Source organism: Canis lupus, chromosome 31 (genome assembly GCF_011100685.1).
Source record: "Canis lupus familiaris isolate Mischka breed German Shepherd chromosome 31, alternate assembly UU_Cfam_GSD_1.0, whole genome shotgun sequence".
NCBI classification, from domain to species: domain Eukaryota; kingdom Metazoa; phylum Chordata; class Mammalia; order Carnivora; family Canidae; genus Canis; species Canis lupus.
The window spans coordinates 503,536-517,016 of record NC_049252.1 but is presented as its reverse complement, the minus strand read 5'-3'; the positions used below and the strand labels follow the sequence as shown (position 1 = coordinate 517,016).

The 13,481-nt window shown below is 34.9% G+C and overlaps 1 protein-coding gene and 1 long non-coding RNA gene across 3 annotated transcripts in view; one reads left to right on the top strand and one right to left on the bottom strand.

The window, feature by feature from the left end:
* The window catches only part of ZNF654 (zinc finger protein 654), a 92,957-nt gene that overhangs the window by 5,281 nt on the left and 74,195 nt on the right, over positions 1 to 13,481 (top strand). The gene's annotated exons all lie outside the window — the stretch shown is intronic.
* Positions 9,929 to 13,481, bottom strand: part of LOC102151670 — a 41,496-nt gene continuing 37,943 nt past the window's right edge. The window contains exon 4 of the long non-coding RNA XR_005382034.1: positions 9,929 to 10,864. This is a non-coding gene — a long non-coding RNA (uncharacterized LOC102151670). The remainder of the gene's footprint in view (positions 10,865 to 13,481) is intronic.

The following is a 13,481-nucleotide window of genomic DNA, read 5'->3' as shown; positions in this document are numbered from 1 at the left end:
TTTTGACTGAGCCAGCTGGGTGCTCCTGGAAAAATTAAAATTTAATTGTTTTTGGAAAATAAAGTCTTTTTTTCTTAGTCTGAATATAGAATTTACATGTATTTATAGTTCTTTGAGTAGTTTCTTGGGGTATAAGAATACATTATTAATTCTTGCTATTAATTGGAATTATTTTAAAATTTATTTTGAATTTTTATAAATGTTTCATACATATTTATTTTAAAAGATCCTACAGGGCTTATTTATCAGGAATTGCATTTTGCTGCTAATAGAGACCTGACTTAAATAAAACTATTTAAGTTTATTTAAGTTGTATACATTTATATTCTATGTGAAAAATCTTGAATAGATAGTGTAGGAATGACATGATGGCTTTATCATCATAGTACCATCATTTGCTTTTTCTCCTCAGTCATCCTTGTCTTATCTCAAGTTTGCCTCATGACTCAGGGTAGTTGCTGGAGTTCCAGTCATCACATCTGAGTTATAAGTGGCAGGAACAGGGTGTCTCTGTTGTAAGCCAAACATATATTGCCCAAATCCTATTCATTGACTTTCCTTCCCATCTTCTAGCAATGGCCATCTGAAAAATATGTTAGGAATTTTTTTGTCTTATTTTTTTGTGCTATTTTTCCTGATGAACACATGTCTGTGATTCTGCTTGTAAGGAAGAAGAAAACGAGAATAAATATTAGAGAGGCAACAGTTCCCCCCCACCCCAACAGTTTATCATAAAAAGCAGAAGTCATACTGTCCCATTCTTAACCCACTAGTTCCCTGGAGGTAATCACTTACAACTCTTTCAGCTGTTATGATTTTTACCTCCATGTTTATAACTTTTCCCCTTGTTATAGATATGATCAGTTAGCTTAGTTGATGGAGGAGGTAAGGGAGTACCTTATGGTCTCACTGTTCAGTTTGTACACTTTGATTTTACCACCCCTCCTCCCCCTTTTCCTCTGTATTGCTTCCCTTCCTTCTGACCCTTTCCTCCCCTCCCTGCCCTGAGTCTCTTGAGTCTCTTACAGGTTCAGCCTCTCCAGAGAATCCAGAGATTCCATTGATCTAGTATGGGAAGGGATCTGGGGGAAACTTTCACCTCCACTTTTGGAGATACATGGTGTTTCAGATTCCTAGTTTTTCTGATGTTCTTCAGTACAAATTAACCTGTTCCCGAATTCCCTCCCTCCTTTCTAAATAATAGCAATCTAAATGTTGTCATCTCCCCCTTTCCATTGTCCTCCTCGTGGATTTAGGTCCTTTGAAACAAAAATATTTTTACTGGTATTTCAGTGTTGTTCTCAAGTAGGAGCAGAAATGTGTGTTCAATATGCCACATTTAACTAGAAGTCTCAAATTAATTTTCAGCTCAATAAGAAAAATAGACATGAAAGATGATGAAAGGGAAAAGAACTGAAACTAATTCATAGTGATTTATTTACTTCTGGAAAAGAGTATCCTCCTTCCTGACGTACTCTATCGTGAATATTGAGAGCTAGAAATAATAACATCACACAGATTTACTTTATGTGTTCCTTTTGGCAAATAAATTTTTATTACTAAATTGCAAGTTAAAATGTTAGCTTTTAAAATATGGCTTTGAAAATTTGACACATTTGGGACATTTCCAGTGTTCATAAAAGGCGAATTTCATGGAAACATTTATGTATTATAGTTAGGAAAAACAAATTAAAATGAACCCTAGATCTTGATGGCCATATTTGGGGAGCTAAATGCTTTGTTAATGTTGTTTAATGCATTTTAAGTTGACTTTCATGAGTGAATGGTACTAATTGCTCCTTATGACATTATTTATGATAACAGATCCTTGAAAATAACCTTAATGACCAAAGTTAGGGGAGTTGTTACATATAGTAGAATCCTCTGTTCGTGTTTTAAAATAATACTTATTCATACGGAAAACTTCATGGTATAATTACTGAAAAGACACAAGAAGCAGGTAATTTAACTTGTGTAAATAAAAAGCCTGAAAAGAAATATACCAAAAATTTGATAGCAAATAACTTATTAGTGATAAGTTTATAGCTGAATTTGATTATTTTCTTTATTCTTATTAATTTTTTATATTTTCTTGATTAAACCAACTACCTTTATAATCAGGAAAAATAAAGTATAAGAAACACATTTTATTTTTTATTCTTCTACCATCCTACTTATTTTCTGTAAATAAATGGAGTAAATGTTGGATTACTTGAGTATGATGAAATTTTAACTACTTGTTTCCTGAAAATATGTGAATTTTTAAAAAATGAATTGGTTGAGTAAACTTTTAAAGGTCATTTTAGGTTAACCAATGAGACCCTAAATTTACATAACTTCTTTATATACAATCTTGCATTTAAAAATGTGCCCATATTGCTTTCCAATAACCACCCTTCATACTAGCTTAAAAAAATCAATCTTAATTTTAATTTTGTAGATAAAGTGGTAGAGAAAATATTTTTAAATGAAGTTCATTGCTTTTAAGTATTTTAATGATACCATCATTTTGCAGTTCTGCTAAACAGAAGTGAGGCACCAGTTGTACTATTATTGTTGGCACTGAATCTTGATTTTTCTGCCAAAAAGTGCTAAACTATACCTTAGCAATTACAAACAAAAGAAGAAAAGAGAACTTTAAATTTGAGAAAGCTATGGTAAAATCAGTGTCTAATAAGTTATTTGAAAACATAAATACGATCAGTAAAATATGGTTAATTAGTATACCATTTTATTTTATTTTTAAAAATATTTTATTTATTTATTCATGAGTGACACAGAGAGAGAGAGAGAAGCAGAAGGAGAAGCAGGCTCCGTGCAAGGAGCCCGATGCGGGTCTTGATCCCAGGACTTGGCAGGATCATGCCCTGGGCCAAAGGCAAGCGCTAAACAGCTGAGCCACCAGGGATCCCCCAGTATACCATTTTAAATGCATATTAATATATAATGGTAAGGATGGTGGGCCATTTAAAATCTAAGGTAATTTATTTAAATGTTCTAGTTATAAATCATTTATAGTAGTACCTAGTCTAAATTAAAGTAGAAAGTATTTTTAAGTTACAATAAGTTACAATCTAACACTAGATAGGTAATCTTTAGTTTTCATATAGTATATATCATGTTGATTTCTTAGCTCCCTATATCTCTTGACAGGTCAGCTCATTATTTCAGCAGTATGGGTCTGTTTCTTAGTATAAGACCCAATCAATGTTTCCTGGTTAAAGCCATGGTGGAATACTGGTGGCAAACTAAACATGTGAGGAAGTCTGTCTGTAGAATTCATTACTTAAGATCCTAAAGTCCAGTACACTGACACTCTGTACCAAGCACTTGGTATACTCAACCCTTCAAGGCAGAAGTGAATATGAAAGTAGCTAAAAGATTTTCCATCTAGGCTGTAGGAAAAAGAGTCATTGGTATTATAGTTGAAGTTTGTCAGTTATATAAGGCATTGGGTACACAGTGGTAAGGAAATAGGCTTACCATTATATAATAAAAACAAAAACAACAAAACAAAAATAAAAACTTTTTGCATACAGTTATAATTTTCTTAAGTTCTATGAAGAAAAGATATACAATATATAAAATAGAGGCTAATAAGAGGCCTATTTTTGGATTCTTGGGCAAGTTGAAGTCTGCTGAGATTTTTTTGGTTTAGTTTGAACATGCTGAATTTAAGATGCCTTTCCTTAGCCAAGGAGTGATCTTAAAGATAGCTGGATTTACAGACTCCAGAATGCAGAAGTGAGGTCTGGTCAGCCTAGCTGTGTAGTTGGATGATATTTGAAGTCATGTCTTTGGATAAGCTAGCATAGGGAGATAATATGGAATGGGAAAAGAAGAAGACTTAGAAGTGAACCTTTAGCAAATCCACAGTTAAATTTCCTGGTAGAAAAGATTGAGTCTTCAAGTGAAATCTGAGAAGGATCAGTTAAATTAAAGAGGTTGGAGAATTCCAAGTGACTGTAGTGTCACAGAAATCAAGGGATCGAATGAATGAATGGTACTTGACATTGAAAGCTATTGAGATCCAGCCATTGAATTAGCATGAAGTCTTTGGTGACTTTAAGCAGACCTGTTTTGATGTAGTGATGAGAACGGGAGTCAGACTGGAGTATGAGGAGTGAGAGGCAAAGAAAGAGAGACCAGACCGTAAGTAAAGATAACATAAAGGAGAAGGAAAGGCATGAGCAGAAGTTGGAGAACTTGTGGATTAAAGGTGAGGATTTAAAAAAATAAAGTGCCTAGAATTTGGCATGTTGAAAATCTGATGAAAGTGATTTATTTGAATGGATGAGGTAAATCTACAAAAGAAAGAAGGGATAATCTATAAAATAAGATTCCAAAACGGAAAGGAAGGTTACGATTCAAAGCACAAATGGGATTGCTTTATATAGGAGCCTTGGGGTAGCAGGAAAGTTCATCTGTTGAGAATACATGATGCTGATTGGAGATTTAAGGTAAATGGAGATCTAAAATAGTAGCTTCTTAGAGAGGTATGTTGAATTGACCTACAGAACCATTTGAATTTGTTGATTATGAATGTAGAGCGACCATTAGTCTGTACTTTTTGTTCAGCGGTGCTTATCTGCATAGGTGAAGGCATGGAGAACATGATTATATTCATTGGGGGTTGAGTGATATATTGTAATTGATCAGTTAATTTTGAGAAAAAAAGAGTATAAGCTCATTTTCTGGCTCCATTTGTGGTAAAACATGGTACAGAGAAGTGAAAGGAGGAAAGAAAAAAGGTAGAAAAGTGGTTATGTCAGTACAGTAGCCCCCTTTATCCAATTTCATTTTTTGCGATTTCAGTTACCTGAGGTCAACTGTAGTCCAGAAGCAGATGATCCTCCTTTTGACGTATTGTCAAAAGGTCAGTAGTAGCTTAACACTGTCATATTGCTTATGTCATTCTCCTCACTTCATTTAATGACATAAGCATTTTATCAACTCACATCATCAATAGAAGAAGGGTGAACAGTACAATAAGATATTTTTGAGAGACAGACCACATTGTCATACTTTTGTTACAGGAAATTGTTATAATTGTTCAATGTCATAGTTATTATTATTTATTTATTTATTTTATTTATTTGTTTATTCATGAGAGACGCAAAGAGAGAGAGGCACAGACACAGGCAGAGGGAGAAGCAGGCTCCTCGCAGGGAGCCTGATGTGGGACTCGATCTGAGGCTCCGGGATCACGCCCTGAGCCAAAGGCAGACGCCCAACCACTGAGCCACCCAAGTGTCCCTAGTTATTATTTTTAATCTTTTTGTGCCTAATTTATAAATCAAACTTCATTATAGAGATGTATAGGAAGAAACATAGTATATATAGAAGCTGAGGTACTATCTGTGGTTTCAGGTATCCACTGGGAGTCTTGGAATGTATTCCCTGAAGATACTAAAGGGGGAGTACTACAGATATTAATAAGTACACAACATTGCTCTATATACAATGAAAATATATGTATATATAAAAGTGGGTATATATAATGTCCCAATAAAATGTATACCCAGTTTATTAATATATATTTCTATAACTGGAGTTTACTAAAATTAACCATTGTCAGTTTTAAAGTTTCAATATTCTAATACTCACTAATCGCTGTTGTCACTGATGAGATGTGTGTGTTACATTTTTCATGTCTGAAAGATTTTATTTAAATATTCTATATATGTATGTATAAGTCATATTTTGAATGCTTTCCAGCTATCAGGTGCTGGATAAGTCCTTTTACGTTTTTTATCACTTAATTCGTTATGTGCTGTTGTTCCCATTTCATAGATCAGGAAACTAATAAGACCAAGAGAGTAAATGGCTTGACTAAGGCACTGTAGCTAGTTTGTGATTGTTAGATTGGAATCTGGCCAGCCTGACTATGAGGAACCTGTGTGTGTACTTAGCCATTTTAATATACACATACATTATACTTTACCTAGGAATATGCACATTTGGTATCTATGGTAGCATCTGTGTATACATATTTGATAAAGCAGTTGTGGACTGGGTAGAAATACTGATTTAAAAAGACTGAACGCAGCAGAAAATAAAGATGTTTATGAATGTAAAAGAGAGAGAAAAATCAAACTTAAGCTATCGGAAATTCCCTTTAAGGAGTGTTTTAACCCTTTAATTTTTTCTTTTCTCCTAACCCACCTAAGTGGGCTATACTTGTCTCAGAAGCAGTGGCTTTCTATAGTGTTTATTTTTAAAATGCAAGAGTTGTGATGATCACAAACCAGTTGAAGTTATCTTATGTGGAATATGTCTTAGATATTTATCCTAAATGATTAAATTTTAATGTTTCTTTCCATATTACTTAGATACAACCTTGCATAGTATGTGGAATTCTTACTAATCCAGGGTACAGTGGATATGCATTTTTCTACTTAATTATTTATCCTTTTATCATGCTTTGAAAACTCTTGCCTAAAGATCTCTCAGGTAGAAGTCTAAGTCTAAAATTTATATTCCATGTTCACAAGGGCATAATGAAATGGATATCTCATTTTCAGCTGGTAGGGGTAAAAATCACAGCCTTTCTGGACCACTGTTTATCAAAATATATTACAAACATTAAAAGTAATTTTTACCTTTGGCTTAGTGATTTTCCCTAAGCATTAATTTTTGAGGAAATATAAATTTGGACATTAAGCTGATTATCATAGCATTAATTGTAATTAATGAAAGGAATACATTTAAAATGGAGAAGCAACCAGAACATCTAAAATAGTTGAAGACTTTCAACCCTTATAAACTATTAGCACTAAAAAATGATGTGTTCAATGACTATGTAATGACCTAGGAAAACATAATAATAAAAAAATTTAGGTGGAAAATTTGTAGCAGGATTACACAGTTTGAATGTAGGCTAGTGCAGTCTCATTGTGCTCACATGCAGATTTTAGAGAAGGAAAGTGTGTTGAAGATAAATCAAATGAGCTATTTCATTAGAAATAGGATTTTTTGATGATAGTATAGAGGAGCCATTCATATACTTCAAGAAGTCTGTGAACTCTGAACTTATTTGCAAAAAGGTGTATTTGCCATTTCCTTGTTGAGTAAGTCTGAGGGTTTCTTTCTTTCCTTCTTTCTTTCTTTTTTTTTTTTTTTTTTTTTGTCTTTTGTCTTTTGTCTTTTGTTTTTGTCAGATTTTAAGAATTTCAAAATTTGGGACACCTGGGTGGCTCAGCCTTGGGCTGAGGGCGTGATCCTGGAGTCTGAGATCCGAGTCCCACATCAGGCTCCCTGCATGGAGCCTGCTTCTCTCTCTGCCTGTGTCTCTGCCTCTCTCTATCTCTTTTGTTTTGTTTTTTTATTTTTATTTATTTTTATTTTTATTTTTTAAATTTATTTATGATAGTCACAGACAGAGAGAGAGAGAGAGAGAGAGAGAGGCAGAGACACAGGCAGAGGGAGAAGCAGGCTCCATGCACCGGGAGCCCGAAGTGGGATTCGATCCCAGGTCTCCAGGATCGCGCCCTGGGCCAAAGGCAGGTGCCAAACCGCTGCGCCACCCAGGGATCCCTCTCTATCTCTTTTGAATAAATAAATAAGATCCTTAAAAAAAAAAAAAGTTTCAAAGCTTGCTAAAAAAGAAACACAACCCAACAATAATCCAAACAAACCAAAAGGTTAGGAACCTTTGCTGTAAGCCATTATGAGATAAGCAGTGTTGCCTGTTTTTATAAATACAACTTTACTGGAGTATGCACATTCATTTTAGCATTTTCTATGGCTGCTTTCATGATACAACTGCGGAGTTGAGTAGTTGGGATAGAGGATATATGGTCCATAAGCTGTTTTTTGGCCCTTTAAGAAAAAGTATGTCAGCCCCTGTCCTAGATCTCATTTATTCTTTGCAACAACCCTGTGAGATAAGTACTATTTTTATCTTCATTTTCTGAATAGTGCAGCTAAGACTCAGAGAGGTGAGGCAACTAACTCCAAGTCACACAGCTTGAAAAGGGAAATATACCAAGATGTTAACAGTGGTTATATGTGGGAAGTACAATGATGGATGATTTTGTTTTCATATAGTATTCAAGTTTACTACAATGAGCATACATAACATGATCAAGAGGAAAGAAAGTTTTAAAAAATATAGGTAGAACTAAGTTATGAGAATCTTAAAATTCATCCATCCTTTTATTATTTTGATTTCCTATGTGTTATCCTGTGTTTATACTTATAGTAGATGTGCAATTTTTGCTTCCCTTCTTGGCATTGAATCTTACTATGTAGCTCCTTCTTAATGCTAAATTGATTTTTATGGAAAAAAGAGAAATTGTTGTTTTTATGGTTTCTTAATTTTCTATTAACTGAAATCATTTGTTCTTGAACTCCTGAGATTATCTGTTCTCTTATTTTTTGAAGTTACTTCAAGTTTTAAGTGCTATAACTTAATAGACACTCATAAAATGCTGCATAAGTATCTGTCCAACAGTATATAACTTACTTTTTCTTAACATCAGTCAGTTGAATTAGCCTTAATTATTTTAGACATAGATCTAGATACATAAAGTACCATAAAAGTGTTGCAGAAAGTACTCCTAAAAGAAAAAAATTGTCTGAACTATGTGAAAACTTCATTTTAATGATTATAGGGGATTTAAGAAGGAAAAAGTCACAACCCCTGCCTTCACAGAACTGAATCATCTTAAGGAAGAAAAGACATATCTCACTACTGCATGCACTCTTAGGACTTTGATGCAAACCAGTTATCTTTTCCTTGGATTATTTTATTTCCCTGCTTCCAATTTTTCTGTTTATTCTCCATACAGCCAAAGTGATCCTTTGAAAGACGTAAGAGTGAGATCTCTTCTAAACCTTCCATGCTTTTCTTTCTCAGAATCAAAACCAAAATTCTTACAGCGGGCCATCGTGCTTCATGATCGGGCTCTTATCTAGTTCTTTGACTAGTTTCATAATATTCTTTGTCTCTACTAGTTACTTTCAGCTGTACTACCATTTTTGCCCTTCCTTCAACTTGAATAAGTATGCCCCTGCCCTTGGCCTTTGTACTTGGCCTTTATTTTGTTTGCCAGAAGCACTTTTCATTTGGATATCTATATGGTTTGCTCTAGGACCCTGCTCAAATACCCTTTTTATAAGAGAGATGGAGGTCTTCCTTGAACACCCCATAGAAAGTATAAAGTAGTATCACATCTCTAGCATTGTCTTTTCCGTTTACCTTGTGTTTTGTTTTCCAAGGTATTTAACACTTAACATATTTGTATACCAATTTTCCTTTCACTAAAAATGAAAGTGTTAGGGTGCTTGATACACATTAAGCACTTAATAAGTTTAGAATAAACGAATGAGTAAATATAAATAAACCTAAAACAGGGAAACGGCTAGTGCCACTAACACAATGTATGTTAAGTCCTCTACAAATTCACATGGAGACTACTTCTAATAGTCATAATTTAGGAAAGTTTTAGTGGACAAGGTAACATTTGAATTGAGTCTTAAAAAATTGTTAGTATTAAAATGTAGACATGAAAAAGGAAGTGGTATGAGCAGGAGGAAATTATAAGTAGAACAGATAATTTGTGAAAAAGGTAGATGACATGATGTATTTATGTATGGGGGTAGTTAATTGTGTAGAGCTGTGGTTCTTAAAGGTGTGATTCCCCAGACCTGCAGTAGGAATGTGAACACTATTAGCAATGTAAATTTCTCGGCCCCACCCCAGATTTACAGTCTTGAAACTTGGGCTGAGGCCTAGCAGTCTGTGTTTTTCACAAGCCTCCAGGTGTTCTGAGAACCACTGGACTAGAACATATATATTCAGAAAACTATTGGTACATATTAGGATTTGAAAAAATGGATTGGTCTAGATCTTGGCTTAGGAATATGAATTTTAGGTTAAAAGCACAACAGTACCATTATTAATCTTAAAATATTGTTTTAAAATAGACTTGAAGAAGTGCCTCTGGCTAGAGGTAGGGATTTTTCAGGAACTATAGCTTGGGTTGTCTTCCTCTGAGTCAGCTATTGTTGCTGGGAGTAGCTGAGTAGCTTCCTGGGAGTAGATTTTTCACATCTTTAAAAGAATTTTTTCATTCCCAATTTCTTTTGTGTCTTAACTTTTTAAAGAATCCAGAAGTCAGTAGGGCAAAAATTTATTACTCTACACAGTCCAATACCCATTAAATTTAGAACAGTAGTTTCTTCAACTTAGTACATAGTCCAGTTGACTCATATTACTTTTGCCAGTAGAGTTTAGTGATATCACAGGGAAGATAGGTGCACAGAAAGCAGGGTTTTAAATCAGTTTTGGTTTCAACCTCACTAGGGTGTCAGTCACTTGCACCAACTGCCAGAGTCTAGAACTTGTACCTAAGTCAAGTGGTTGATTGTCTCACTGTGTGTCTACAATACTTTGGGGGGCAGTGGGAACTCTTAATCTGAACATTTCTAGTTCCTTGAAAGTGTATCTGAATTTCTGCCTTGCAAAGTTTGCAAATTTCTGTGGAAAGTGGCCCTGGGCACTAGTGTGTTTGATGTTTCCTCCTCAGATTTTTTTCATATTAAAAACTTTTAGTTTCCGTTTCATCTGTGTAGTCCTGGTATTCCTGTGCTGCAGTAAGTTTGTAATCTGTTTAGTGTCACAGCTTCTAAACTATCTCTTTTAAATAGCATATCACTTACTCAGTGTGTACAGTTCAAGGCAGATCTCCCCAAGACTCCAGCCCTGCAATCTGCAAAGCCCCAGTGTTCGTTCTATCCTTGTCTGTAGATTTCTTCGTCCCCAGCGTTCTGCCAAGACATTTTTTAGTCCTCTGCTACCTTAACTGTTGCCATCTTCCTTGGCTGTTGCTGTCTTCCTGAAATTCCTCCGCCTGTTGAGCTAAAACCATAAAAGCACTCCTGTTATGCTCCATAGTGCTGTTTTGTGGAAAATAACCATAAACAGGTACCAGAGATGAAGCTGCTTTTGATGTTTCTGGTGTCTATGCTTGCAGGAGCCCAGAGAAGACAGTATCTCTTTTGCCACTTGCTCCTCTGGACCTTCTCTTTACTCTGCTTTTAACTGTTCTGGGTCTTGCATCATTTGTTCTACTTCATTGGGAGTGTAAACATTCCTTTTTGTCACATTCCATTTGGTAGTATTAGGTTATGCTATTTCAGATAAACATAGCTGGTTTTTGTTTTTGTTTATATTTTAGCCTGTTCTTAAGTTGGCTTCTCTTGTCTTTTTCCTTTCTCTTTGCCTTTGGGCCCAAGTTTGAATTACCTGTTGTAATTGTAGAACATTCAAACCCATATAATGTCATAGATAAAAGTCAAGGAATTCTGACTTCATTAAAAAGCATTCATCATCATACAGATTTTGCCCACTGTCATCTCCCTGACTTAAAGAAAATTTTATCAGCTCAATCTCAGACCTAGGACTGACCTCTTATGTTTTTCTTCAGTGTTGCTTTTCCTTTTCACTCTCTGATGTCTAACTTTGAGTTCCTCGGGCACTTTCCTTTTTGATGCCATGCCATACCATACAACCCTCCATAATAACTAGTAATTTGAAATGTCCGTGAAATGCTGCTGGTATTTTAAGGTAATCTCCTGGCCTTTTTTTTTTTTTTTTAAATCTTCATATCTGACAGATTTTATGTTACCTTATATAATGGTCTTCAAGGTGTGGTTTTTCACTTGCTCTTATTATGGACTTTCTATTTCTTTAAAAGAACATCTTGCCATAGTTCCAGTCTGGTTCACTCAGATTTTCATCCAAAGTTACCTTCTCTTTTTCTTTTGCATACTGTTGGAACTAGTCCCCCTTCCTTTCTAATGGGGAGCAACTATAAAATAGCCTTTTCCCCTAACTCAACCTTTAAGAGCACATAGTTCTGGCATATATGTTATTTCTTTTTTCCTATGTATCTAGTCTTGATTCTTGTTTGTTTTTGGTTACAATTTATTCATTTGAGAGAGAAAGAGAAAGAGTAGGGGTAGAGGGAAGGGCAGAGGGAGAAGGACAGGGAGAGATTCTTAAGCAGACTCCCTGTTGAGCACAGAGCCTGACTCAGGGTTGATCTCACCACCCTGAACCAAAATCAGGAGTCAGACTCTTAACCAACTGAGCCACCCAGGCACCCCATTTAGCCTTAATTCTAAGGGTGAATGTATTCTTAAGGTCGTACTTCTTTTACATCTTTATCAATATGATCTCCTTTTATTTTTTAACTCTCCCACTGTCATTTAATTATAAGTGTGTCATTTTTAAACAGACTTAGTTATTGAGACTGAGCAAACCTGGTACTTAAAGTTAGTGTTTGATACATGGACCTTTTAAGTTTCTCTTTTGACCTTTGAATTTGTAATAATTCCACCGAAGTTTCCCTGTGTAATAAGGAATCTGACTCTTCATCTGTTCACTTGATAAAATTTACTAGCCATCTTTGTTGAACTCAGATAAGATCTTCACATCTACAGTCTTGATTAGAGTAATGTACTTAATTCCAGAAGCTACTTGAGACCATATTGTGACGGTGAGTTTACAAGCCTTTGGACAAATTACATGAATCTAAGTTGCTCTTTGAGAACAAAACTAAGAGGTAGAGAGATAGTGTTCGTCCAACAGATCTAGAACTACTTATTCATTTATTTTTCATTTTTTATCAAATTTAGAAATTTTATTTTTTTAATAAACATACAGTGTTAGTTTCACATGTACAATATAGGTGATTCGATAAGTTCATAACCTCACCTGGTGCTCATGATGACAAGTGCATGGCTTAATCCCCATCATCTGTTTAACCCATTCTTCCAATCCCCTCCCTTTTGGTACCTATCAGTTTGTTTTTATAATTAAGAGTCTGCTTCTTGATTTGTCCTCTTTTTTTTTTCCCTTTGTGCATTTGTTTTGTTTCTTAAATTCCACGTATGAGTGAAATCATATGGTATTTATCTTTCTCTGACTGACTTATGTTGCTTAGCATTATATTCTCTAGCTCCATCCATGTCATTGCAAATAGTAAGATTTCATTCATTTTTTATGGCTCAGTAATATTCCACAGGAATAACAATTTAAAGGCTAGACGTCTAATTCACATACCAGTATTCTAAGATGCATATGGAATTTAACCAACTTTTCTGTTTACTCCTCTGGCTTGTAGTTATTGTTGAGAAACCAGAAAGAACAAAACATTTTCCACCTATTAATGTCTAAAACCTCTATATGACTAAAGGATTAAAAAAAAAGCAATAATAAAATCAGTGCCTCAGCCATACCTACAATACCCTCTCTGGCTAGGCCATGCTGAATTGAAGTCAGATGCAGAGCGCTCTGCATAGCCTAAGCCAGTTAAGTCATTTTTATGTGCACAAAAACGTGTATACCACTGGCTGCTGGCATGCACAGAGGTTTCTTCATCTTACATTCTGATTTGATGTTTAAACACATTCGCTTGTGCATATATTTTGGGGTCCACTTTTTTATTTGCCAATTTTATTGTTTATGAGAG